The sequence below is a fragment of the Theropithecus gelada genome, chromosome 14 (genome assembly GCF_003255815.1).
Source record: "Theropithecus gelada isolate Dixy chromosome 14, Tgel_1.0, whole genome shotgun sequence".
Classification (NCBI taxonomy): Eukaryota; Metazoa; Chordata; class Mammalia; order Primates; family Cercopithecidae; genus Theropithecus; species Theropithecus gelada.
In genome coordinates, this window is record NC_037682.1 from 8,518,338 (window position 1) to 8,544,638 (window position 26,301).

Below are 26,301 nucleotides of genomic sequence, written 5' to 3' on the forward strand. Positions count from 1 at the left end.
CCGGTTTAGTTATATGGCATGCTATATTTCTTTCCTTATATAGCTTTAAAAATATTTTGGAGATTGCCTTTTTCTTTTGGACTTTTTAATTTTTAAATTTTCCAAGAGAACTAAAAAATTCTTCCCCATACAATTACATTATATAGTCTCTGAGTCTCATTTCTCATAGGAGACATCTCTCCTAGGACCCATCTCTCTCCTAGGACTGGGCCAAGTAAATACTTGTCATCCTGGGACTTTTCCTCGCCAATACCTTGAGTTTTCCCTTGTGAAAAGGGGGTCCTGGGTTGAATCCCTTTTCCTGGATTCCACATCGTCCTTCCTTAGTTTACTCTCTAGTCTTGGAAGATCACATCCTCTAGATATTCTGAGAAAAAGCAGACAGCAGGAAAATATTTTGAGACCCTGAATTTCATTATTTTTTTTGAGATGGAGTCTTGTTCTGTCACCCCAGTTGGAGGGCAGTGGCAGGATCTCGGCTCACTGCAGCTTCTGCCTCCCAGGTTCAAGTGATTCTCCTGACTCAGCCTCCCTCGTAGCTGGGATTATAGGCATATACCACCATGCCTGGCTAATTTTTGCATTGGCACGATCTCGGCTCACTGCAACCTCTGCCTCCCGGGTTCAGGCCATTCTCCTGCCTCAGCCTCCTGAGTAGCTGGGACTACAGGCGCCCGCCACCAAGCCCGATTAATTTCTTTTTCCTTTTTCTTTTTTTGTATTTTTAGTAGAGACAGGGTTTCACCGTGTTAGGCAGGATGGTCTCGATCTCCTGACCTCATGATCCGCCTGCCTTGGCCTTCCAAAGTGCTGGGATTATAGGCATGAGTCACCGCGCCCGGCCTTAATTTTTGTATTTTTAGTAGGGACGGGGTTTCACTATCTTGGTCAGGCTGGTCTCGAACTCCTGACCTCAGGTGATCCACCTGCCTTGGCCTCCCAAAGTGCTGGGATTATAGGTGTGAGCCACTATGCCTGGCCGAGACCCTGCATTTCTGAAAACATTTTTCACTCTTGATTTGACAGTTTGATTAGGTGTAGAATTACAGACAGAAAATTTTTCCATCAGGCTTTAGATGGCATTAATCTATTATCTTTTAGATCCCAGTGCTATTGCTAAATGGTCTAATGTCACTTGTTTTAGATCAGTTTTATGTGACTTTTCTCTCTGATGCCTTTAAAATCTGTCACCAGTGTCATAAAATTTCATAACAATGTGTTGAGGGTCTTTTTCATCACTTTTTTCATTCTGGACACTGGGTGAGCTCTTATCCATCTGAGACATTTTTGGGGAAAACCTCATGTTGCTTTTTAAATAATGCCTTGTTCTTCACCTTTCTAGACTCCAACAGCTATGACCACACCACCACACTCCAACCTGGATGGCAGAGAGGGTAAAGTAAAGCAATTGGTCAAAGATACAGACAATAAGTGGAAGAAGAAAGAAAATTAAAGGATACCTACAGCTTAGAACTCCTGGGCTCACGTAATGCTCCCCCCTCAGCCACCCAAGTACTTAGGACTAGGGGTGTGCCCCACCACACCTAGCTAATTTTTTCTATTTTTGTAGAGATAGGGTATTGCCATATTTCACAGGCTGGTCTTAAAGTCCTGGCCTCAAGTGATCCTTCTGCACTGGCCTCCCAAAGTGTTGGGATTACAGTTGTAAGCCACCACGCCCAGCCTATCTTCCAACTGCTTTACTGCAATCTTTACTTGGTGAGATTTTTCAATTTTCAAGAACATTCTTGAATAGTTCCTTTACATGGCATCCTGCTCTTGTTTCCTTGATGTAACATCATATCTCTTTGAGGAATTTGTTTTTCAAAGTGCAGGCCGCGCACAGTGGCTCACACCTGTGGTCCCAGCACTTTGGGAGGCCAAAGCCAGTGGATCACTTGAGCTCAGGAGTTCAAGACTAGTCTGGACAACATGGCAAAACCTTGTCTCTACAAAAAATACAAAAAAACTAGCCAGGTGTAGCGGCACGTATCTGTAGTTCCAGTTACTCGGGAGGCTGAGGTAAGAAGATCACTTGAGTCCAGGGGAAGGAGGCTGCAGAGAGCCAAGATTGTGATCATGCCACTGCACTCTAGCCTGGGCAACAGAGCCAGACCCTGTCTCAAAAAACAAAAAAGATACTAAAGAGCTAACTAGAAATTCTATGTGGACGAGCACCTCTTGCTTACTGTGGACCTCACAGTATGTGATGGGATAAGGAAATTCTAAATACCATGTTTGTTTGGTTTTTTTCCCATAGGCTAGTCAATTTCCCCAGAGAAAAATGCGATAATGTCCTGGCTGAGGGGCTTATAAACGAGTGTTCTGGGAGCCAAGGATGGGTCAGTTGCTCTGAGGTAAGTCTTTCAGTGTCTTGGTGGGCAGAGATGGTGTCTGTGATAACAAGCCCGACACCCAGGACAGTAGGAACCAAGACAGGAAGGTAGGTGGAAAGATGTGGCTGAATATGCAGACTTCAACTTGATCTACTATTTTGGGTAAGAAACCTGCCTCCCACTCTCATTTATAACAGGATTTCTCCAGGTTAGGCTTTGACACATATATTCTTTGGGGATGGGGATCTGGGGTGCTAACTCTTCCACATTCACACTCTCAACTCATTTTCCATTTTCAGCCCCAGTGTACATCCTATATTCACAGGTACCTAAAACCTATCTAAGAACGTGGCCCACATGTGGCTGAAAACAGGATTGCTTCCTGTTAGCTTCCTCCACTGCAAATACTTAGTGGAGCAGATAAAGTTGAAACCTAAATTACTCATCATATATGTACCTACATTTCAGTTTTCAAAATTTTGTAGGGAAAAATTCTGGCCCACTGCAATCTCCTCTTCCGATCTCTTCAAGAAAATTCCTTTACTGTCATTTTAGTGAGGTTGGGGAGGGAGAAAATATAATCTATCCCATTTCTCCATCTTTTCTAAAAGTCCCTCCTGACCCTGAAGACGTCTGTTCACTTGTCATTGGTCACAACTTGGTAACATGTACCATCCCACGTAATTGAGGGGAGACAAAATTATCAAACAAAGCAAAATGACCAGAACTTGGGGTCAGAACATTCTTCCTAGAAGAACATCACCACAAAGAGGAATCTGATACCTGAAAAAGAAAGAAGTTCTGGAAAAGAGAATAAGCAACCTAAAGTATAATTATCACCTAGTGAGTGTACAGCTGCCTTTATTAAACCATGGAAAGATGTTTTTAAAAATCAACTTTAGGCCAGGCGCAGTGGCTCACGCCTGTAATCCCAGCACTTTGAGAGACCAAGATGGGAGGATCACTTAAGGCCAGGAGTTCGAGACCAGCCTGGCCAACATAGTGAAACCCCATCTCTACTAAAAACACAAAAATTAGCTGGGCATGGTGGTGCGTGCCTGTAATCCCAGCTGCGGGAGGCAGGAGAATCGCTTGAACCCAGGGGGCAGAGGTTGCAGTGAGCCGAGATCACACACCAATGCACTCCACCCTGGGGGACAGAGTGAGACTCTGTCTTAAACAAACAAACAAAAAAATACACACACACACACACACACACATACAATTTAAAAAAAGAAGAAACAACTTTGTGGAGGATATAATTTACAGACAATAAAATTTACATACAACATACCAGTGTAAACACCCCCACAATAAAGATGCAAAAGCATTTTCATCGCCCATGAAAGTTCCTTTACGCCCAAGCCCCAGGCAACCACTCCTCTGTTTTCTTGTCACTATCCACTGGTTTGCACCTTTGAGATTTTTGTGTGAATATACAGCATGTACACCTCTGGGTCTGGTTTCTTTCACAAAGCATGTTTTTGAGCCAGATTCATGCTGTCTAGAGCTCCTTTTTCCTGCTCAGAGCTCTCACTGGACTGGGACAGCACAGTTTGTTCATCCATTCGCCTGATGAGTCCCCGGATTGTTTCCAGCCTTTGGCCATCATGCATAACGTTGCTATGAACACTCATTAAGAAGCCTCTGCCTTTTCATTCCTCTCAGATAAAAATCTAGGCATGGAATTACTGTACCCTTGGGTAACTGCTGTTTAACTTTAAAACAAAGTACTGTTTTCTAAACTAGCCCTACTTTACATTCTCAACAGAAGATATGAAAGTTCTGCTTGTGCCACACACTTGCCAACACCTGGCATTATCAGTCTCTTAAATTTTAGCCGTATGTAGAGGGTAAAGAGTGGTAGTTCATTATGGCTGGAAACTGCTTTTCTCTGATGATTAATAATGTGAGTATTTTATGTAGCTCCTGGCCATTGTTGTGTCTTAATTTGTGAAGCATACTTTGAAATCTTTTATGCATTTAAAAACTGGGGTTATTATTATTGAATTGTAAGAGTTCTTTACAGTCCTTTGTCAGATTTATCTATTGTAAACATTTTATCCCATATTGCACATTTTCTTCACTCCTTCCTGAAGAGCAAACATTTTAATTTTGATAAAGTTCAATTTAGCATTCATTTATTTTATGGTGTGTGCTTTTTGTATCCTACTTAGAAAATCTTTTCACACCCAGAAGTCACATGAACATTTTCCCCTATAATTTTTCCAGAAGCTTTATAGTTTTAACTTTTAGGACTTTGGTCCGTTTTGAGCTTTCTGGGCAGCATATAAGGTATGGGTTAATGTTCGTTTTCTTCCACACAGATATTTAGTTGCTGTTGTACCATGTGTTGAAAAGATGTTCCTTTCCTCATTGAATTGCCTCAGGACCTTTGCTGCAAATCAATTGTCTATTTATGTGTGGACCTATTTCTGGATTCCATCTTCTCATTTATGTACATGTCTATTCTTTTGCCAGTATCACAGCCTTGCGGTGCTGTAAAAGTCAGTCCTCAATTTTTGCTGGCTTTGCCAGTTCTAAGTACTCTGTATTCCATACACATTTTAGAACCAGCTTTTCAATTTCTACAAAAAAAATACAGCAGGAGTTTTGATTGAGAATGTACTGCATCTACAGATGAATTTGTAGAAAATTGATTATTTATGATACTGAGATTTCCAATCCACAAGCCTATTTATACTAATATTTTGTAGTTTTCAGTATGTAAGTTTTATATACATTTTGTTAAATTTATCCCTAGTACTTATGTATTTGGATGATATAGCAAGTGGAACACTATACTTACAATTTTTTTTTTCCGGTTATCTGTTTTTCTTGGTATTCTGATCAAAATTTAAATGGTTTTCTTGATATACTGAACTTGTATGCTCTTACAGTAGTGAGATCCTACTGTATCTTGCTAAACTCACTGACTAGTCCTAGTAGCCTTTTTATTTTTATTTTTCAGAGACAGGGTCTCGCTCTGTTCCCAGGCTGGAGGGCAATGGTGCTATCATAGCTCACTGCAGCTTTGAATTCCCAAGCTCAAGCAACTCTCTTGCCTCAGCCTCTAGAGCAGCTAGGGCTACAGGTGTGCACCACTACAACGAGCTAATTTTTAAAACTTTTTTGCAGAGACGAGATCTCACTATGTTGCCCAGGCTGGTCTTAAATTCCCAGCCTCAAGCAATACTCCTGCCTTGGACTCCCAAAGCACTGGGATTACGGAAGTGAGCCACTGCACCTGGTTCAGTATTTTGAAGCTCTGTTATCAGGGACATATACATTGAAGATTTTTATAGCTCTGTAAGATACTGACCCTTTTATCATTATAAAGTACTCTTCATCTCTAACAATATTCCTCGTCTTAAAGTTTATTTCATTCAATGTTAACATCACCACTTCAGCTTTCTTACGCATATTCTTTTCATGGTATAATCTTTTTCCATCCTTTTACTTTTAACCTGTGTCTCTGTGTTTAAAGTGTGTCTCTTCTAAGCAGGTAAAATATACAAATCTTACAACAGTAAATTTCCATTTGCCCTGCCCCATCTTAGTGCTATTGTTGTCATAATTACACCTATATATACATTATATGTTTAAAAGGTTTTTTATTTTTTAGGTAGAGAAAAGGTCTCACCATGTTGCCCAAGCTGGCCTCAAACTTCTGGGCTCAAGCAATCCTCCCACCTTGGCCTTCTAAAGAGCTGAGATTACAGATGTGAGCCACCGTGACCAACCTATATGGACATTATAAACCCAGCACTACAGTGTTACAAAATCTTTAAAATCTTGTTTCTTATGTCACCAGCAGGCACAGTGGCACACGCCTGTAGTCTCAGCTACTCAGGAGGCTGAAGCAGGACAATAGCTTGAGACCAGGAGTTCAAGGCTATAGTGCACCATTAATTGTCCTTGTGAATAGCCAATGCACTCAAGCCTGGGCAACACAGTGAGAGCCACATCTCAAAAAAAAAAAAAAAAAATTCGTATGTATCTTAAAGAAATTAGAGAAAGAAAAAAATTCATAGTCTTTTATTTCCAGTGATCTTCATTTCTTCCTGTAGATGAGTTACCACCTGGTATCATTTCCCTTCCTTCTGAAAACTTCTTTTAGTGTAAGTCTGCTGGTGATGAATTCTCTCGATTTTTGTTTTTCTGAAAATGTCTTTAGCCCTCATTTTTGAAAATTGTTTCTCTGGATACTGGATTCTTAGTTGACAGGGTTTTTCTTTCAGTATTTGACTATACTATTCCAGTGTTTTTTGGCTTCCTTCGTTTCTGATGAAAAGTCAGTCATATTTGTAACACCGATCCCTTTTATGTAATGTGTCACTTTTCTCTGCTTCCCCTCCCCACACAAGTTCAGAGACATAATGCGCTGATGTTGTAACAAGGTTCAGAGGGTGGCACACCTCACACACGTGCATGAACACCCAATCGTCATACTCGTGAGCTGCAAAAGGATCTCCATCTGCTTTTAAGATTTTCTTTTTATCTTTGGTTTCAGCAATTTGACTATGATGTGCCTATGAGTGCTTTTTCTCTGTGCTTAGACTTCATTGAACTTATTGAATCTATAAATTAGTGTTTTCTACCATATTTGAGAAGTTTGGGGATATTATTTCTTCAAATATTGTTTTTTGCCTATTTTTCTCTTCCCTTTCTAGGACTCCAAGTACACTTATATTAGGCTACCTGATATCGTCCTACAAGTCTCTGAGGTTCTACTAACTTTTCTTCAATCTTTGCTCCTCTCTTCATTGGGTGGGATAATTTCTATTGATCTATCTTCAACTGCACAGATTATTTTGTCTGTCATTTCAAAACCGCTGTTGAGCACATCTAGTGAACTTTTTTTTTTTTTGAGATATGTTGTCAGCCAGGCTGGAGTGCAGTGGCATGATCACCGCTCACTGCAGCCTCGATCTCTTGGGCTCAAGTGATACTCCCACCTCAGCCTCCCAAGAAGCTGGGACTACAGGCACCTACCATCAGGCCTGGCTCATTTTCAGATCGCTTTGTAGAGGTGGGGTCTCACTATGTTGCCAGGGCTGGTCTCAAACTCCTGAGCTCAAGTGATCCTCCTGCTTTGACCTCCCAAAGTTGTGGGATTATAGGTGTAAGCCACTGCACCCGGCCTCCAGTGAGTTTTTATTTCAGCTATTACTTATTTGAGCTCTACAACTTCCATTTGTTTACTTTCCATTTCTTTGTTACAATCTGTTCAGTTATTTTTCCTTTAATTTCCTTCCTCACTTAATTTTTCTTTAATTCTTTGATCAAATTTTCCTATAATTCTTTGATCACAGCACAGCAGCTTTGCAGTCTGCCTGCAAAATCCAACACTGTACCCACTTACACACTCAGAGTCAGTCTCTATTGATTGCTTTTCTTTCTCAGTATGAGTTAGACTTTCCACTTTATTTACATGTCTAGTAATTGTAGACCGAAAACTTGGCATTGTAGATAAGATGTTATAGCAACTCTGGATTCTACTGTGTTACTCTGAGGACTTTCTTTTTTTATATTCTAGTAGGCAGTTAACTTGCCTAGATTAAAACTGCAAACTGTCTCTCCTATGGTATGGAGCAGCTGCTATCTCTGCTCAGCTCTTACAGTGTCTAGCCTAGCTCCCTGGGGTCTCCCATGCTTCTGTGTAATCTGGCAGACAGCCAAGGATTTAGATTGATCATACTCAGATTTAGGGGATCATACTCTCCGATTTTTGTGTTCTTGTGATTTCCTCCTAAGTTTTCAGCTGCTTGGGCAATATTAGGGTCTTTCCTCTCAACCCCAAGCCAGTAAGGCTTCAGCTTTCCACAGCTTCACTGTTCACAGTTTAGGGATATACTGTTTTAAAAAGCATGAACCTCACAGATCTCACATAGTATAGGTCTGTCTTTTAAGGGGAGATTCCTCTCTAGCCTCTGTCTGCTTGCTTTGTTTCACTGGTTGGCTGGTTTTTATTTTTGTTTTTGTTTTGCTGGGCTCCCTGGGATTTCACCTATACATTTAGAGTTTAACATTTAGGAATTTGGGCAGTTTTCACTTAGATATGAGGCCTCACCCTTTCTGTAGTCCTCTCTTGTTTCCAGGATTCCCCCTGGACTTTCCAGCTTCTCTTCCATCCCTGACTTCTCTTCTTTGGCACCTCTCATCTGTAAGGCTGCAGCTTTTCACTGTCATTTCATTCTACTGAAACCACCATGGGTAATGATGCATAACTTCTGGCAAAAAAGTCATAAACTTGCAATTCTTGCTCCTTCTATTATAGTGTTTCAGGAGTCAACTCTCCTCCAGGTTCTAGGGACAGTTTTTGGATGCTTTTAGTTGTTTCTTATATTTTACCCAGATCTTTCAATTGTTATCTGTAGGAGGGTTTATGCAACCATTTCACTCAATCTCCCTTAATGGAAATTTCCTCTAATCCAACAGAAAGTAATTTACTTTGTGGATTTTTAAAAATAATACCTTACTTTTAAAAGCACAGTGCTATACACAAAACATTTAAAAGTAATAAGTTTTCAAGTAATGAACAGTAACACTTCAGTGGTAAAGCCCTGTCTTTAGAAATTTATGAGATCAAATATTCCAAATGTTGCATGTGATAAAGTCATATAGCAAAGGTAGAAAGGCTTAAAATGTTTTTTCTGTTTTAGTGAAAAGGAAACGACATAAAAGAATAGCTCAGTTAGATACAGGAATTATGTTCCTAGAAAAAGAATCCATTTCCTGCCTAAAAGTCAGCAAAACCCAGTCTTTTCTATATTTAGTAAATGGAGAAGATGGGAAAAGCTAGAACGCTTTCAGTTTTGTTTTGGTTTTGTTAATCTCAATGGTTATTTTTGGGAGAAAAAGAACGAACGTATGTCAGTGGATCAAATAACTGTATTATAGATTACTGTATTGGATTCCAATTGCTGTAGAGAGTAATTACTATTTTATATGTCTTTAATAAAGTATAAATATTCACAGATGGTCTGCTGTGTGCAAAGCACTATATGATAGGAATAGAGAGATGGGATGTGGAGGGAGGAATTGAACAAACATGAGTAAGATCAGTTTTAGCCGGGCACAGTGGCTCAAGCCTATAATCCCACTTTGGGAGACTGAGGTGGATGGATCACTTGAGGTTGGGAGTTTGAGATCAGCCTGACCAACATGGAGAAACCCCATCTCTACTAAATATACAAAATTAGCCAGGTGTGGTGGTGCATGCCTGTAATCCTAGCTACTCAGGAGGCTGAGGCAGGAGACTTGCTTGAACTCGGGAGGCAGAGGTTGCAGTGAGCCGAGATGGCGCCACTGCACTCCAGCCTGGGTAACGAGAGCAAAACTCCGTCTCAAAACAAAAAAAAAAAATCAGTTTTGCCCCCAAAGATCTTACAATGTACTGAACAGACATGTAAAACACATACACACACACACACACACACACACACACACACACACACGGGAATACAAGATATGGAATGGATGTAGAAAGGAAAGTTAAGTGCTGTTTATAGGCCGGGTACTCAATCTCACAATTTCTTTTTTTTTTTTTTTTTTTGAGACGGAGTCTCGCTCTGTCGCCCAGGCTAGAGTGCAGTGGCCGGATCTCAGCTCACTGCAAGCTCAGCCTCCCGAGTAGCTGGAACTACAGGCGCCTGCCACCTCGCCCAGCTAGTTTTTTGTATTTTTTAGTAGAGACGGGGTTTCACCGTGTTAGCCAGGACGGTCTCGATCTCCTGACCTCGTGATCCGCCCGTTTTGGCCTCCCTAAGTGCTGGGATTACAGGCTTGAGCCACCGCGCCCGGCCCAATCTCACAATTTCAAATACAAAGTTAATGTTATGCTATGAGCTGCTTTTTAAAATGCATGTTTATAAAATATTTGTTTTTGAAGTAGTACTTCAAAAAGTAGAAAAAGTAGAAATACACAGTAGAAAAAAACTCCTATTTTGGAAATACATAATAAAGTGGAACAATCCTATAAATCACAAGATCACTGTTAAAAGTCTGAAGAAAAAAAGTGCATGTTGGCTGGGGATGGTGACTCACACCTGTAATCCTGGCACTTTGGGAGGCCAAGGCAGGTGCATCACCTGAGGTCAGGAGTTTGAGACCAGCCTGACCAACATGGGTGAAAACCCGTCTCTACTAAAAATACAAAAATTAGTCATGTGTGGTGGCGCACGCCTGTAATCCCAACTACTTGGGAGGCTGAGGCAGGAGACTTGCTTGAACCCAGGAGGCGGAGGTTGCAATGAGCCAAGATCAAGCCATTACACTCCAGAATGGGTGACAGAGTAAGACCCTATTTCAAACAAACAAACAAAAAAAGTGTGTGTGCATGTACACATGCTCACACATACCTTTGAGCATATACTTCTGTGCTGCTCCATCTCTTTTCGACCAAATGCATCACATTTAGCAACTGTTAAGTGGACACCTTTCCATATTAAAACATATACGACTTCATTCTGTTTTGTTTTGTTTCGTTTTGAGATGGAGCCTCACTCTGTGACCCAGGCTGCAGTGCAGTGGTGTGATCTTGGCTCACTGCAACCTCCGCCTCCCTGGTTCAGGCGATTCTTGTGCCTCAGCATCATGCGTAGCTGGGATTACAGGTGCGTGCCAACATGCCCACCTAATTTTTGTATTTTTAGTAGAGACGAGGTTTCACCATGTTGGCCAGGCTGGTCTTGAACTCCTGACCTCAAGTGATCTGCCCTCCTTGGCCTCGCAAAGTGCTGAGATTACAGGCGTGAGTCACCACACCCAGCCTGACTTCATTCTTTTTAATGGTTATAATATTTAGTCAAAATAAATATACTACTTAATCAGTCCTTCTGATGGGCATTTGACTTTTTTATAGTTTTTAGTTATTACAAAGTTATTGTAGTGTTTCTATGATATATGTTCTTAAAACTGAAAGTGCTAAGTTAAAAGGACTAACCATTTAAATTTTTAATGGCAGGCCAGACTTGGTGCTCACACCTGTAATGCCAGCACTCTGGGAAGCCAAGGTAAGAGGATCATTTGAGGCCTGGAGTATGAGTCCAGCCTGGGCAACATGAGATACCTGTCACTACAAAAAAATACAAAAATTAGCCAGGCAAGCTGATGTGTGCCTGTAGTCCCAGCTACTTGGGAGGCTGAGCTGGGAGGATGACTTGAGCCCAGCCCAGGAGGTCAAGGCTGCAGTGAGCTGTGATTACACCACTGCACTCTAGCCTGGGCAACAGAGTAAGACTCTGTCTCAAAAAATAATAATTAATTTTTAAAAAGTAAATTTTTAATGGCTACTGCCCAACTCGCTTTCAAAAGGATTATGCCAATTACACTCAACAAACTACAAGAGAGTCTCAGGTATTTTTTTTCCTTATGTCTTTTTTTTTATGGCCATATATTTCATTTCTAAATTTTAAATTTTTATTTTTAATTTTTGTGGGTACACAGAAAGTGTATATATTCATGGGTTATTTGAGATACTTTGATACAGGCATGTAATGCATAATAATCACATCAGGGTAAATGGAGTATCCATCACCTCAAGCATTTATCATTTGTGTCACAGACAACAGTTATTTTTATATTACAATTACTTCTGACTATAGTCACACTGTTGTGCTAGCAAATACTGGCTTTTATTCATTCTTCCTTTTTGTACCCATTAACTAACCCCACTTCCCTCACACTCCCACCTACCCTTCCCAGGCTCCAGGAATCACCGCTTTACTCTCTATTCTACATGTTTTAAATCCATAATAGTTATTATTTTTGCTTTTTACTGTCAATTACCATTTAGAAAAGTTACAACATTAGAAAATTTGTTATGTTTACCTACATACTTACTATTTTTAGCATTCTTTATTCCTTTAAGTTGACCCAAGTTTCCATTGTTATCATTTTCCTCTTAACCAGGAGAATGTTCTTTATTACTTTGAACCTCAGCTATTTTTATACATTATCTTACATTTACCCAAATATTTGGCAGTTTTGGTGTTCTTCCTTTCTTCTTGTGGATCTGAATTACTGTCCATTGGTAGAATTTTCCTCTCAGTCAAAAAACTTCTTTCAGGTAGATCTGGTAGCAAGCAATTCTTAGTCTTTGCTTATCTAGGAATGTCTTCATTTTGCCTTCATTTTTGAAGAATACTTTTGCTAGATATAAAGATTTTGATTTGGTTTTTTTCTTTCAGTACTTTGAATATGTCATTCCATTGCCTTCTACCCTACACTGTTTCTGCTGAGAAGTCAGCAAACATTCATACTGTTACAATAAAAAACTTGAAGAGTTACCTTTTTCTTGCTGCTTTCAAGACATTCTTACTCTTTTTGTCTTTTTCTGTTTGTTTTTAGACAGTGTCTTACTTGGTCACCCAGGCTGGAATGCAGTGGCATGATGTCGGCTCACTGCAAGCTCCACTTCCCAGATTCAAGCAATTCTCCTGCCTCAGCCTCCCGTGTATCTGGGACTGCAGACATGAGCCATCACACCTAGCTAATTTTTGTATTTTTTAGTAGAGACGAGGTTTTTGCCATGGCTGGTCTCAAACTCCCGACCTCAAGTGATCTGCCCGCCTTGGCCTCCCAAACTGCTGGGATTACAGGCATGAGCCACTGCATCTGGCCTCTTTTTGTCTTTGCCTGTCAATAATTTGACCAGGATATGCCTAGGTGTGGATCCCTCAATATTTATGCAATTTGAAGTTTTCATAGATTCATGATTTTCATCAAACGTAGGAAGTTTCTGGCTGTTACTTCATTCATTTTTTTTTTCCTGCCCTTTCTTCTCCTTTCTTTGTGGGATTCTATGACTTGTGTGTTGGTATGCCTGATGTCCCATAGATCTCTGAAGCTCTGTTCACTTTTTTTTCTCAGGTTCTTCAGATTGGCAGTTTCTATTCATCTATCTTAAGTTCACTGATTCTTTCTTCTATGTCTCAAATCTGCTGTTGAATTCCTATAGCAAATTTTTAATTTTACTGTATTTTTCATCTCCAGAATTTGCATTTGGTTCTTTTCTATAGTTTCTGTTTTATTGAGATTTATTGAGTCATAGTCATCATACATTTCTTTAAATATTTAAACATGACATACATAGTTTCCTGTATTTCCTGAACACATCTACGATAGCTGTGCTGAGGTCTTTGTTTACTAAACCTAACATCTAGGCTCACTCAGAGGCAGTTTCTATTGACTGATTATCTTCCCTGAATATGAACCACCCTTTCTGTTTTTTTTTGTCCCATTAGCGTTTTTTTGTTTTCTGTAGCCTTTCCTTACAGACATAACCATAGTAAATTACAGACAAAATTTTTAAAAACTAGATGTTTCAGAGAATATATTGTAGCAACTCTCAACTGTAATTTTTCATGTGTGTTTTTTATTTCTTTAGTAATTTGCCTCGACTAAATCTACAAAATCTGTCTCCCCTGTGATGTGTGGCTATTTGATGTCTACTCAGTTTCTTTTCTTCTTTTTTTGCCAGTTTTTCTTTTCAAATTCTTGTTTTTATTTTTAAGCCTGACTTGCTAACACACAGCTTAGTGATCAGGCAATGATTGATTATAGGTTGTGTTCACATCTCTTGAGCCTGCTAGGTAGGCTTCCAACCTCTCTGCCCATGGGTCTGTGCAGGGTTAGGGAGCAAAAAGTTCAAGCAGTTTTCAGGTGTACCCCACTTTTCCTTTCGGATCAGCCCTCTTGCATTTCCTTTGTACATTCATGCAGATTCCCAGCCAACCAGGGACAAACAGATACCATGGGATCTCTCTAGTCTTACCTGCATGTGTGCAGAGGCTTCTAAGTCAGCCAGAAATGTGTGGACAGCCCTTCAGACCCCTCTAAAACTGTCTCATTTCCAGGATCTCAATTAAGTTTTGGGCTACTTTGCCAGTCTGCTGCTTGACCCAGTTGGGATATCTCTCTCACTACCAGAACTGTTGGCCTTCCTTTTCTCTTACTACTGAGGCTCATTACTTTCACTGTCAATACCACCGGATGGGGGCTTTTCACCTGCTCCAAATCAAGCAAGTTCTCTCTGGTAGCCAAGCTGCTAGTTTTCATGGCCTGCTCTACCCTGACAGAACTACCACACCAATGGCAGGAGGAGATGGGAGTAACCCCCGTCACTGTAGGCAAGGACGTCACAGACTCCCATTTTTCTTACTTGAAGTTCAGCAGTTTCTCTTGGATAAATGCTTCTCCATTTATTTCTTGCATTTATTCTACTTCTACAGCCCTGAAACAGTTGCTTTTGACAATTCTGTCTGGTATTATTGTTGTTTTGTGGGGAGAAATTTTGACTTCCTCACTGTAACTACTAAAGTTCCAATTCTGTCCTCAGCTACTTAAATGCCCTCTTTCATCTTCAAACGTATTGCCTCATCACATGACATAAAAGTGCATTGTAAGTCAAATGTGAGATCATCAAGAATAATGAACAGGCCTGGAGTGATGGCTCATGTCTGTGATCCCAGCACTTTGGGAGACCAAAGTGGTGGATCACCTGAGGTCAGGAGTTCGAGACCAGCCTGGCCAACATGGTGAAACCCCATCTCTACTAAAAATACAAAAAATTAGCCAGGCGTCATGGTGCATGCCTGTAATCCCAGCTACTTGGGAGGCCAAGGCAAGAGAATTGCTGGAACCCAGGAGGTGAAGGTTGCAGTGAGCCGAGATTGTGCCACTGCACTCCAGCCTGGGCAACAGAGTGAGATCCATCTCAAAGAAAAAAAAGAATAAGGAACATACTTCACACCAGTTGTCTTTCTAAGCTATTATACCATGCATTTCTAGGTCTTGAGAGTGGAAAATGTAAAAGATTGCTGTACAACTCTACATTGATCTAACAATAAACCAAATAAATGTCTGTGTTTCCCTCGAGTCTTATCTAAGCACCTGGAGCAAGGTTGTTTTTTTTTGTTTTTTTGTTTGTTTTTAAAGACAGAGTCTTGCTTTGTCGCCTAGGCTGGCGTGCAGTGGCACGATCTCGGCTCACAAAAGCTCTGCTTCCTGGGTTCACACCATTCTCCTGCCTCAGTCTCCCGAGTAGCTGGGACTACAGGCGCCTGCCACCACACCCGGCTAATTTTTTTGTATTTTTAGTAGAAGGGGTTTCACTGTGTTAGCCAGGATGATCTCGATCTCCTGACCTCGTGATCTGCCCACCATGGCCTCCCAAATTGCTGGGATTACAGGCGTGAGCCAACATGCCCGGCCAGCACCTAGAGCAAGTTTTACCTTCATTCTCACATGAACGAAAACTCCTGACAGCCCTGATAGCTTTCTATGTATATTTGTACAAATAACGAATTCAAGATTTGTTTTCCTCTTCTCTAAAAAACTTTGTTCACTCTGTCAACATGATACATTTCCTTTTTGTTATAGAAATGGTTCATACTGCTATACCTTACCCTACTAAAACTGCAAATCACCTGGCTAGCTCTCGTCATACAGCAAACACATATTATTGTTACTATTAGTCTTCTCATTCTTTGATAAGGACCCAACCCAAGAAAAGGCTAAATATAGTCCATTATCAGTAAGAGGCAAACAGGAATCAAGGTTCAAGAACTTCTGACTCTTAGTTCTATGAATACGCACCTCACAAAATTAAAAGCATTTTTCAATATTGTTACCATGTTGACCCCGTTAAGTTTGTGACAAAGCATTTATTTCACACAGTCCACTCTAAATTAATTCCAATATTACTTATGAAACTTTTAAAAATGCTTTGTTTCACAAAAGTCTTGGGGCCAGGCGCAATGGCTCACATTTGTAATCTCAGCACTTTGGGAGGCCAAGGGGGGCAGATCACTTGAGGTTAGGAGTTGGAGACCAGCCTGGCCAACATAGCGAAACCCCTTTCTACTAAAAAAACAAAAATTAGCTGGGCATGGTGGTGTGTGCCTGTAAACCCAGCTACTTGGGAGGCTGAGACATGAGGATCGCCTGAACCCAGGAGGCAGAGGCTGCAGTGAGCCGAGATTGTGCCACTGCACTCCAGCCTGGACAACAGAGTGAGACTCTGCCTTAAAAAAAAAAAAAAAAAAAAGGAAGGTCTTGAACAGTAAATGGCTTCCCAAACTATCATACATTAAATCAGGGCAAAAATCATGGCAAACTAAATTTCCCATTCATTTCTTCCTGGGGGTTAGTGGTAGAACATGACAGGCAGATACGAATGGGAAGTGCAGTAACAATACTAACGAGGACTCAGAAGCAACCAGTCCCAGCCTCTGGAGAACCCGCAGCACACTGGCATCAAGCAGACAAATGAGCCTTTGCTCTACGGGCTTCAGACCTGTTCCAGAACCCCTCCCAGCCAGGGCAGAGCTCACAACACTGCAGCCTCCAAAGTGCTCAAACAGGGGATGCTCCACCTGGGGAAGGGAAGATGCTACAGGTGATGTCTCCTTTACAGCAAGAAGCTTTAAATAATCCAGACTAAGTCTCTTGAAGCCAGCAGTCCATTACAAGTAGAGTTAACTGATAAGGTGGAATTGATTACAAGAAGGTAATTCAATTGCAAGACTCCTGACAACACTATAATCTAATACTGCTTAGGAGGGAAATCACTCTTTCTCTTTCGCATTTTCATTAACAGCACCACCTGACTGCAGTTTAAAAAGCACCATCAGGAAAAATAGCCTCTTTCACTGTCCTTCCTAGATAGATTAATCTGACCTGTCTGTAAATAATGGAATTTCTTTTTTTTTTTTTTTTTGAGACGGAGTCTCGCTCTGTAGCCCAGGCTAGAGTGCAGTGGCCAGATCTCAGCTCACTGCAAGCTCCGCCTCCCGGGTTCACGCCATTCTCCGGCCTCAGCCTCCCGAGTAGCTGGGACTACAGGCGCCCGCCACCTCGCCCGGCTAGTTTTTTGTATTTCTTAGTAGAGACGGGGTTTCACCGTGTTAGCCAGGATGGTCTCGATCTCCTGACCTCGTGATCCACCCGTCTCGGCCTCCCAAAGTGCTGGGATTACAGGCTTGAGCCACCGCGCCCGGCCAATAATGGAATTTCTATTCAAGTCCCAGCTTGTGATTCATTTTGTTTGCCCAGTAATGGCATGCGAGATGACAAATATTCATGGATTGCGGGTTTTTTCCATGAAGGTGGCTAACAAGTAAGCGGACAGTGTTGAAACCTAAGACATCATTCAGAGAAACTCAAGCCTCGCAGGACTGCTCTCCTGGGAGAAGCAGTGTTAAATGGCAGCAGCTTGAACCTTCTTCCCTCCATTTTTTTTCTCTTAGTAGAGACCAGGTCTCACTATGTTGACCAGGCTGGTCACCAACCTTCTTCTCTTTTTCAGGAGCCCCACTTCCATTCAGCTTAAATTGAAAGTTCTTACTACCAGGTTTCACACAATTATCTCCTTCCTTTTTTTTTTTCTTACTACCAGGTTTCACACAATTATCTCCTTCCTTTTTTTTTTTAAATAAAATGCTGATAAGTCAGGCGCAGTGCCTCATGCCTGTAGTCCCAGCACCTTGGGAGGCCAAGGTGGGAGGATTGCTTGAGCTCAGGAGTTGAAGACCAGCCTGGAAACCATGGCAAAACCCTGTCTCTACTAAAAAATACAACAAATTAGCTGGGCGTGGCAAGCTGGGACCACTGGGTGGCAAGTGCCTGTGGTCCCAGCTACTCAGGAGGATCAGGTGTGAGGATCAGGTGAAGGCTGCAGTGAGCCGAAATCGCGGCACTGCACTCCAGCCTGGGCAACAGTGCGAGACCTGGTCTCACCCAAAAAATAAATAAATAAATAAATAAATAAATAAATAAATGCTGACTCTTAAGCAATGAATACATTTTACCTGGGTTTTAGAAAAAATACACGTAGCCCTGCTGGGCAGTGACTTCACACCTATAATCCTAGCACTCTGGGAGCCGGGGCAGGAGGATCAGTTGAGCCCAGGAGAGCAGCCTGGACAACATATCAAAACTGCATCTCTGGCCAGGAGCGGTGACTCACGCCTGTAACCCCAGCACTTTGGGAGGCTGAGGCGGGCAGATTGCTTGAGGTCAGGAGTTTTGAGACCAGCCCGGCGGCCAACATGGTGAAATCCCGTCTCTACTAAAAATACAAAAACATCTTTCCCTGTCTGCTGAAGTAAAATTAATGAATAACTTCTCCAAACATTCCTAACCAAAACTCTCATACATTAGGAGAAAGTTCCGAACTGGAGCTCAGTCGAAAATCTCCTTGGTTTGCAAGCACAGCTGTAGAGCTAAAGCTTCAGTACCCTCTAAAAGCTTGTCAGAAACGCAGAATTACAGGCCCCACCCCAGGCCAGCTGAATCAGAATCTGCATTTTTAACAAGATACCCAGAATATTCTTACCTGCATTAGAGTTTGAAAAGCACTGAGCTATGGTGCATTTTCGATTAAGGTTTTTGCCACGTAAGAGTTGGATTTTGAGCAAAAACCACGTTATCAGATTCAGTACGTGGGTAAAGGTTGGTTTTGTCAAATACAAGCAGGCCTTCTCCTGTAGTCTGGCACCACTTGAGTAACTACCGTCAATATTTGCAACTTTACAACCACTACGGAAAACAGTTTGGAGGTTCCTTGAAAACTAAAAATAGAGCTACCTTACAATCCAGCAATCCCATTGCTAGATATATACCCCAAATAAAGGAAATCAGTATAGAAAAGAGGTCTCTGCATTCCCATGTTTACTGCAGCACTCTTCACAACAAGCAAGATTTGAAATCAAGTGTCTACCAACAGATGAATGGATAAATAAATGCAGTGCATATACACAATGGAGTACTATTCGGCCACAAAAAAGAATGTGATCCTTTGGATGGATGGATGAAACATGGATGGCACTAGGTCATAATGTTAAGTAAAATAAGCCAGGCACAGAAAGACAAACTTCACATGTTCTCACTTACTTGTGAGAGCTAAAAATTAATACAATTAAACTCATGGAGACAAAGAGTAGAAGGATGGTTACCACAGGCTGGGAAGGGTAGTGGTGGGGGGTGGGGGTCGGGGGTCAGTGGGAGGGAAATGGGGAGGGCTAATGGATTTAAAAAAAAAAAAACAGTTACAAAGCATGAATAAGACCTAGTATTTGCTAGCACAACCGGGTGACTATAGTACAAAATAATTTAATTACACATTTTAAAGTAACTAAAAAGTATAACTGGATTGTGTGTAACACAAAGGATAAATGCTTGAGTTGGACACCCCACTTACCCTAATGTGATTATTATGCATTGCATCCCTGTATCAAAACATCTTATGCAACCCATATATACACCAACTATGTACCCACAAACATTACAATTAAAAATATATATATTTCAGGCTTAGCCACCACTATCTCAAGCACACCATGAAAACTAAAGGTAAACAGCAGCATGAGGTTTTCAGGTTGCAAGCACTGGTTTCATAACAGGCTGTAAATTAATCCTAAAAGTCAGAACTTCTCTTTTTCAGTGGTTCTCAAACGTTGGTGTGCCTAAGGCTCACCTGGGGAACTTGTTTAAAAATGCAGACAGTGGACAGGCGCAGTGGCTCACGCCTGTAATCCCAGCACTTCGGGAGGCCGAGGCAGGCAGATCACAAGGTCAAGAGATCGAGACTATCCTGGCTAATACGGTGAAACCCCATCTCTACTAAAAATACAAAAATTAGCTGGGCGTGGTGGCGCATGCCTGTAGTCCCAGCTACTCGGGAGGCTGAGGCAGGAGAACGGTGTGAACCCAGGAGGCGGAGGTTGCAGTGATCCAAGATTGTGCCACTGCACTCCAGCTTGGGCAACACAGCGAGACTCCATCTCAAAAAAAAAAAAAATGCAGACAGCAAGAGTTCACCTCTCAAGAGTCCTATTTAGTAGGTTCATCAGCAGTGAGCCTAACAATAATAAGAAACATGATATCAGGTCTGGGATTAGGGGGAGGCAAGCAAGGGACCCAGGGTACAAAACTTAAAAGAAGTGCTTGCTCTCCGGTGTGTGCAAGTGCCAAGACAGTAAGTGCCTCCTCCCACACTTCATGGGGCATCTCACTTCACTCACCCTAGTCTTGGTCCTGCAAGATATAGGGTAGTCCATGGACCAGCAGCATCAGCATGGCCTGGGGACTTATTAAAAATGCAAAATCTGGCTGGGCACCATAGCTCATCCTGTAATCCCACTTTGGGTGGTTGCTCGGGGACAGGATTTCAAGACTAGCCCAGGTAATATGGCAAGACTCCCATCTCTAAAAAAAAAATATTTTTTGGCCGGGGGCAGTGGCTCACGCCTGTAATCCCAGCACTTTGGGAGGCCGAGGCGGGCGGATCACGAGGTCAGGAGATCGAGACCATCCTGGCTAACACAGTGAAACCCCATCTCTACTAAAAATACAAAAAATTAGCCGGGCGTGCTGGTGCGCGCCTGTAGTCCCAGCTACTCGGAGGCTGAAGCAGGAGAATGGTGTAAACCCGGGAGGCGGAGCTTGCAGTGAACCGAGGTCGCGCCACTGCACTCCGGCCTGGGCGACAGAGCAAGACTCCGTCTCAAAAAAAAAAAAAAAAAAAAAATTTTTTTTTAAATTACCTGGGCATAGTGGCAGAAGTCTATAGTCTCGTCTACTCAGAAGGCTGAGGCAGGAGGATCACTTCAGTCCATGAGTTTGAGGCTGCAGTGAGCCAAGATCAGGCCACTGCACTCTAGCGTGAGTGACAGAGTGTGATACTGTCTCAAAAAAAAAAAAAAAAAAAAAAACAAAAAAAAAAACAGGGGAGGGAGTGCAAAATCTTGGCCTACCCTACACCTACTGAATCAGAATTTGCATTTTAGGTTGGGTGCCATGGCTCACGCTTGCAATACTAGCACTTTGGGAGGCCAAGGCAGGTGGATCACCCGAGGTCAGGAGTTCAAGACCAGCCTGGCCAACATGATGAAACCCTGTCTCTACTAAAAATAGAAAAATTAGTTGGGCATGGTGGTGGGTGCCTGTAATCCCAGCTACTTGGGAGTTTGAGGCATAAGAATCGCTTGAACCTGGGAGACAGAGGTTGCAGCGAGCTGAGACTGTGCCATTGCACTCCAACCTGGGAGACAAGAGCGAGACTCCATCTTAAAAGAAAAAAGAAAAACAAACGCCAGGCGCGGTGACTCATGCCTGTAATCCCAGCACTTTGGGAGGCCCAGGCGGGCGGATCACGAGGCCAGGAGATCGAGATCATCCTGGTTAACACGGTGAAACCCCGTCTCTACTAAAAATACAAAAAATCAGCTGGGTGTGGTGGCGGGCACCTGTGGTCCCAGCTACTCAAGAGGCTGAGGCAGGAGAATGACGTGAACCTGGGAGGCGGAGCTTGCTTGCAGTGAGCCGAGATCGTGCCACTGCACTCCAGCCTGGGCGACAGAGCGAGACACCGTCTCAAAAATAAAAATAAAAATAAAGAATTTGCATTTTAATAAGATCCTCAGGTTATTCCTGTTCACATTAAAGTCTGAGAATGAATAGAAGGGATGCTCAAATTCAGTCCTGCAACTGAAACCAAAACCCTAAGCACTTTTTAACCTATCATGCTGTATCTCTAAAATAGGAAAGAGTGAGTAATGGTTCTCCACTGGAGTCCAAAGGACAGCCCTACAAAGGCCAACATTATTGTCACCCCTTGGTCAATGGCCTGGATAACGACATAAGAGATGCTTATTAACCTGCAGGTGGCACACAAGAGGAAGCTGTTGAGGCAGGAAGGAGCAGAGTCAGATCATCCCGACCAGCCGGATGCCAGGTAAGCACATAACAAGTTTTACATTTAGGTTAAAAATTTCAACAATGAAGGTATAAGATGTGTGTGGTGGTTTGCTTGGAAATAAAACATATGAAACATTCTAGGAAAAAATCTAAAAGTGTGTCATGAATTTAATATAATGGCATTTCAAAACAGCAGGAAAAAATGAATAATTCAATAATGTTGGAGTAACTAGGCAGCTAGCTGGAAAAAAAATTAATTTGAACCCCTACCTCACATCTTATTTTAAAATAAATTCTAGATGCATAAAAGATTTAAGTACATACATACACACAAACACACACACACTCACACAAATCTATTTAAGTACTAGCAGAAAATATGGGTATTTTTTAAATAGCCTCAAGTGGACAAGGCCTTTCTAAGTATAAATGAACTCTAAATGCATGAAGTCCCGGGGCCATTTTGAAAAAGATGGCTACATTTTATTACATTAAAGAAAAAATTCTGCATGGCAAACACCAATGTAAACAGAGCTTGAAGACAAACGACAAAATGAAGGGGAGGGAGCAATTTGTGACTCATATCCAAGACATAGGGCTATTTTCAAAAATCCCCAAAAATCAAGAAGAAAAAAGCCCAAAAAGCCAAGAGAAAAGTGGGCAACGCTGGGACTGGAGAGCCTACGGAGGCTGGGCGCTCTCCTCCAATAGCTGAAGGCCACTTCTGTAGAAGTGAAAACACTGAGTCATTTGTTTCTATGGTTGAATCGGGACTCATGGTGGAAATTTCCATGAGTTAAGTTTTAGCTGAACATACAGAACTTACTAATAATTCGGGCAGTCCATACAATGGAATGGGCCTGCTTAAAAAAGTGCTGAATTCTGGCTCAGTGGAAGCACTCAGGCCAAGGCTAGATGAGGGTCAACTTGTATGAAGTTTTCTGGAAGGCATGAGATGGGAAACTAAACTGCACGATTGTTGAGGGTGCTTAAAACCCTAAAATTATGCAATTCTATTCAAAGACTACATCCACTCTGGAAAAGATAGAAGAATAAATCAAGTAACGATGGGTTCTCACAGCTCCATAAAGACTGGAAGCTATAGTGCTCATCAATCCTAGATTTTTATTCTAAGTAGGGTGTTCTCTGGAGTGGGGATGGAAGAAGATATGAAGGTTTTGTTAAATCACAACTCCTGCACTCAGGAATATTTTGGTTTGTTTTGGTTTTTGGCATGTCTGTGTGTCTGTGTGTGTGTGTGTTAGCAGGACTGGGCAGTCCTGTTTCACATTCCTCTCCTGGGCTCCCCAAACACTAAAAGCAAAAGCACAATTTTGAAAGAGAGTGAATTAGTACTGGAGGGTTATGTGCTTATAGTCACATAACCCGTGGGACATACTTACATATCTATGTTATTTACAACAGTTCAATTATGAGCTAAAAGTCACTGACAAATCAATAGCTCAAGAATTCAACTGACAGGTGGACAGTGTTCCAGAAGCTAGTCTGGAAGGCACCTGGGCAGAATCTGAAACTACGTTAAGAGGAGCGTAGAAGGCCGGGTGTGGTGGCTCACGCCTGTAATACCAGCACTTTGGGAGGCCAAGGCAGGTGGATCACTTGAGATCAGGAGTTCGAGACCAGCCTGGCCAACATGGTGAAACCCCATCCCTGCTAAAAATACAAAAAGTAGCCGGGCATGGTGGTAGGCACCTGTAATCCCAGCTACTCAGGAGGCTGAGACAGAAGAATTGTTTGAACCCAGGAGGTGGAGGTTGCATTGAGCTGAGATTGCAACTGCACTCCAGCCTGGGTGACAGAGCAAGCCTCTGTCTCAAAAAAAAAAAAAAAGTAGCACAGGAGAGGAGGCCAGCAGGGAGGAGGGCAGGCCTCAGGCAGCCATGGTACATGCTGAACCCATGCATAGTGTGTCTGGGTGACAGCGCTGGCATGTTTTCCACACAGAAAATCACTCTGTAATACTAGTAATTTATCAACTAAAGTTAAAATGAAGAATCTTCATTTATCTTGAGTTTTAAAGCCTAAACCAAAGCAATTTTGGCTGGAGAAAGCTGAAGAGCTAACAAAAACTCATAAAGATTCTGAAGGGAGCACCTTACCTATCTCAGAGCTCGAGAAGTTGGCAACCATGAGTCCTTAGCGTGGCTTCTAATTTCTCTTCAAAATCAAGGGCTTCCTTTCTCTTTGATATGGACACGCCACTAGGTACTTTTTAGCCATTACTGGGAAAAGCTTTTAGTTCAAATATAATGAAAAGAATGAGTGGTGAGAAGAAATAAGATTTTTTTTTTTTTTTTGAGATACAGTCTATCTCTATTGCCCAGGCTAGAGTGCAGTGATGTGATCTCAGCTCACTGCAACCTCCACATCCTGGGTTCAAGCCATCTTCCTGCCTCAGCCTCCCAAGTAGCTGAACCACCACATCTGGCTAATTTTTGTATTTTTAGTAGAGACAGTGTCTCACCATGATGGCCAGCCTGGCCTCAAGTGATCCTGAGCCTCAGGTGATCGACCTGCCTCAGCCTCCCAAAGTGGCTGGGATTATAGGCGTGAGCCACTGCACCCAGCTGAAATAAGATATTTTTGAGGTAAGAGGGCAATAAATAAGAGAAGAAATAAGAAACCCAAAGAGGAGATAAGGAGGATTATCTCAGGCATAATTACCTAAGATTCAAGACAGAATAAAAGTGAGAAAATGCTGGGGAGTGAAGGGAATCCCCCATGATGGTGAGAAAAAGATGACACCGTGACCAAGTTTCTACACTGGCCATCAGGGGGCACCATCGGTCAGAACAATGCCCTGGCGCCAGGGTACAGGGAGCCCTACCTAACTGGACTTCTATATGTATAGGCTACTCCCACAATGGGAACATATACTAAACTATTAGCCATTGGAAATGCTTTTACAGCCAGATTAACAGAGAAAAAAAAAAATCAAAAACACACACACACCCATCTGTCCCTATATTTGTGCATCCAAATCAGAAATGGCAACGCTATGTAGCATGTCATTTGGATTCCAGAAGTAGGGAGGGCCAGAGAAAGCTGAAGAAATTTCATCACCTAGCCAGGTGTGGTGGCAGGCAACTGTAGGTCCCAGCTACTAGGGAGGCTGAGGCACAAGAATCACTTGAACCTGGGAGGCAGAGGTTGCAGTGAGCTGAGATTGCACCACTGCACTCCAGCTTGGGGGACAGAGCGAGACTCCGTCTCAAAAAAAAAAAAAAAAAAAGGAAAGAAAAAGAAATTTAATCACCGAGTCCGTTACTTCTGAAACTCAGCCGGCCTCAGAACAGTCGAGGGCAGCAGCACACGGTGGGGCAGTGGACTCCGCACATGGGGATGGTGGGGAATTATGCTAACGGAGATTTCAGGGAGGACGGAAAGGAACCTGGAACAATGACAGTGTGATCAATGCCTCAGGAATAGGCATTTTATGCATATGTTAGAGCTAGGTTCTCATATCTTTAAGAAATTAGAATAAACATGGGGTATGTATCACAGGCATCTGAAGAAGGAAGTCAACAACTTGCCCAGTATCACACTTAGCCAGGACAAGTACCTGTCTGGCTTGCTAATCCAGTTTCTTTCCACTAGATATTTTTATAAATAATTAAATTTGTGATGGGAAAAGAAGAAAGCATTGCTTTAAGGTACACTTAACAAAGAAGTCTAGCTGGGCATGGTGGCTCACATCTGTAATCCCAGCACTTTGGGAGGCTGAGGTAGGAGGATCGCTTGAGGCCAGAAGTTCCAGACCAGCCTGACCAACAGATGTGGAACCCTATTTCTACAAAAAAATTGAAAAGTTCGCTGGGTATACTGGTGTGTGCCTATAGTCCCAGCTACTCTGGAGGACAGCTTGAACACAGGAACCAGAGGCTGCAGTGAAGTATGATAGCGCCACCCTGGGCATGGTCTTCAGACTCTGACCTGCTGGCAGGCAAAAATCTTTCAATGACATCTCTTGATCTACATCATATTATACACCACGGACATTATCAGCTGTTCCAACGACCTGCACAGAGGTTGGCAAGATCTTTTGCCCCAAGCATCAGTGCAGTGATGCCTCCAGCAGCCACTACTGAAGCCAAGGAGCAGAACATAGGAAAGAAACTCAGCTCCTCCATCTGGCAGCATATGGCCAGCCAGACCTAGTGCTCTATCTTACAAAGCTAACTATGAAGCTGAGGTAAGAGTCTTTAATGAAAAAATGAAACAAATAAACTCTGCAAAGCAG

General features: G+C 42.2%; 1 protein-coding gene and 1 non-coding gene across 2 annotated transcripts in view; both read right to left on the minus strand.

The window, feature by feature from the left end:
* Positions 1 to 26,301, minus strand: part of PACS1 (phosphofurin acidic cluster sorting protein 1) — a 171,532-nt gene that overhangs the window by 83,378 nt on the left and 61,853 nt on the right. The gene's annotated exons all lie outside the window — the stretch shown is intronic.
* Positions 6,703 to 6,807, minus strand: LOC112607511. Its single transcript, XR_003115849.1, has one exon. It is a non-coding gene; the product is annotated as a small nucleolar RNA U13 (small nucleolar RNA).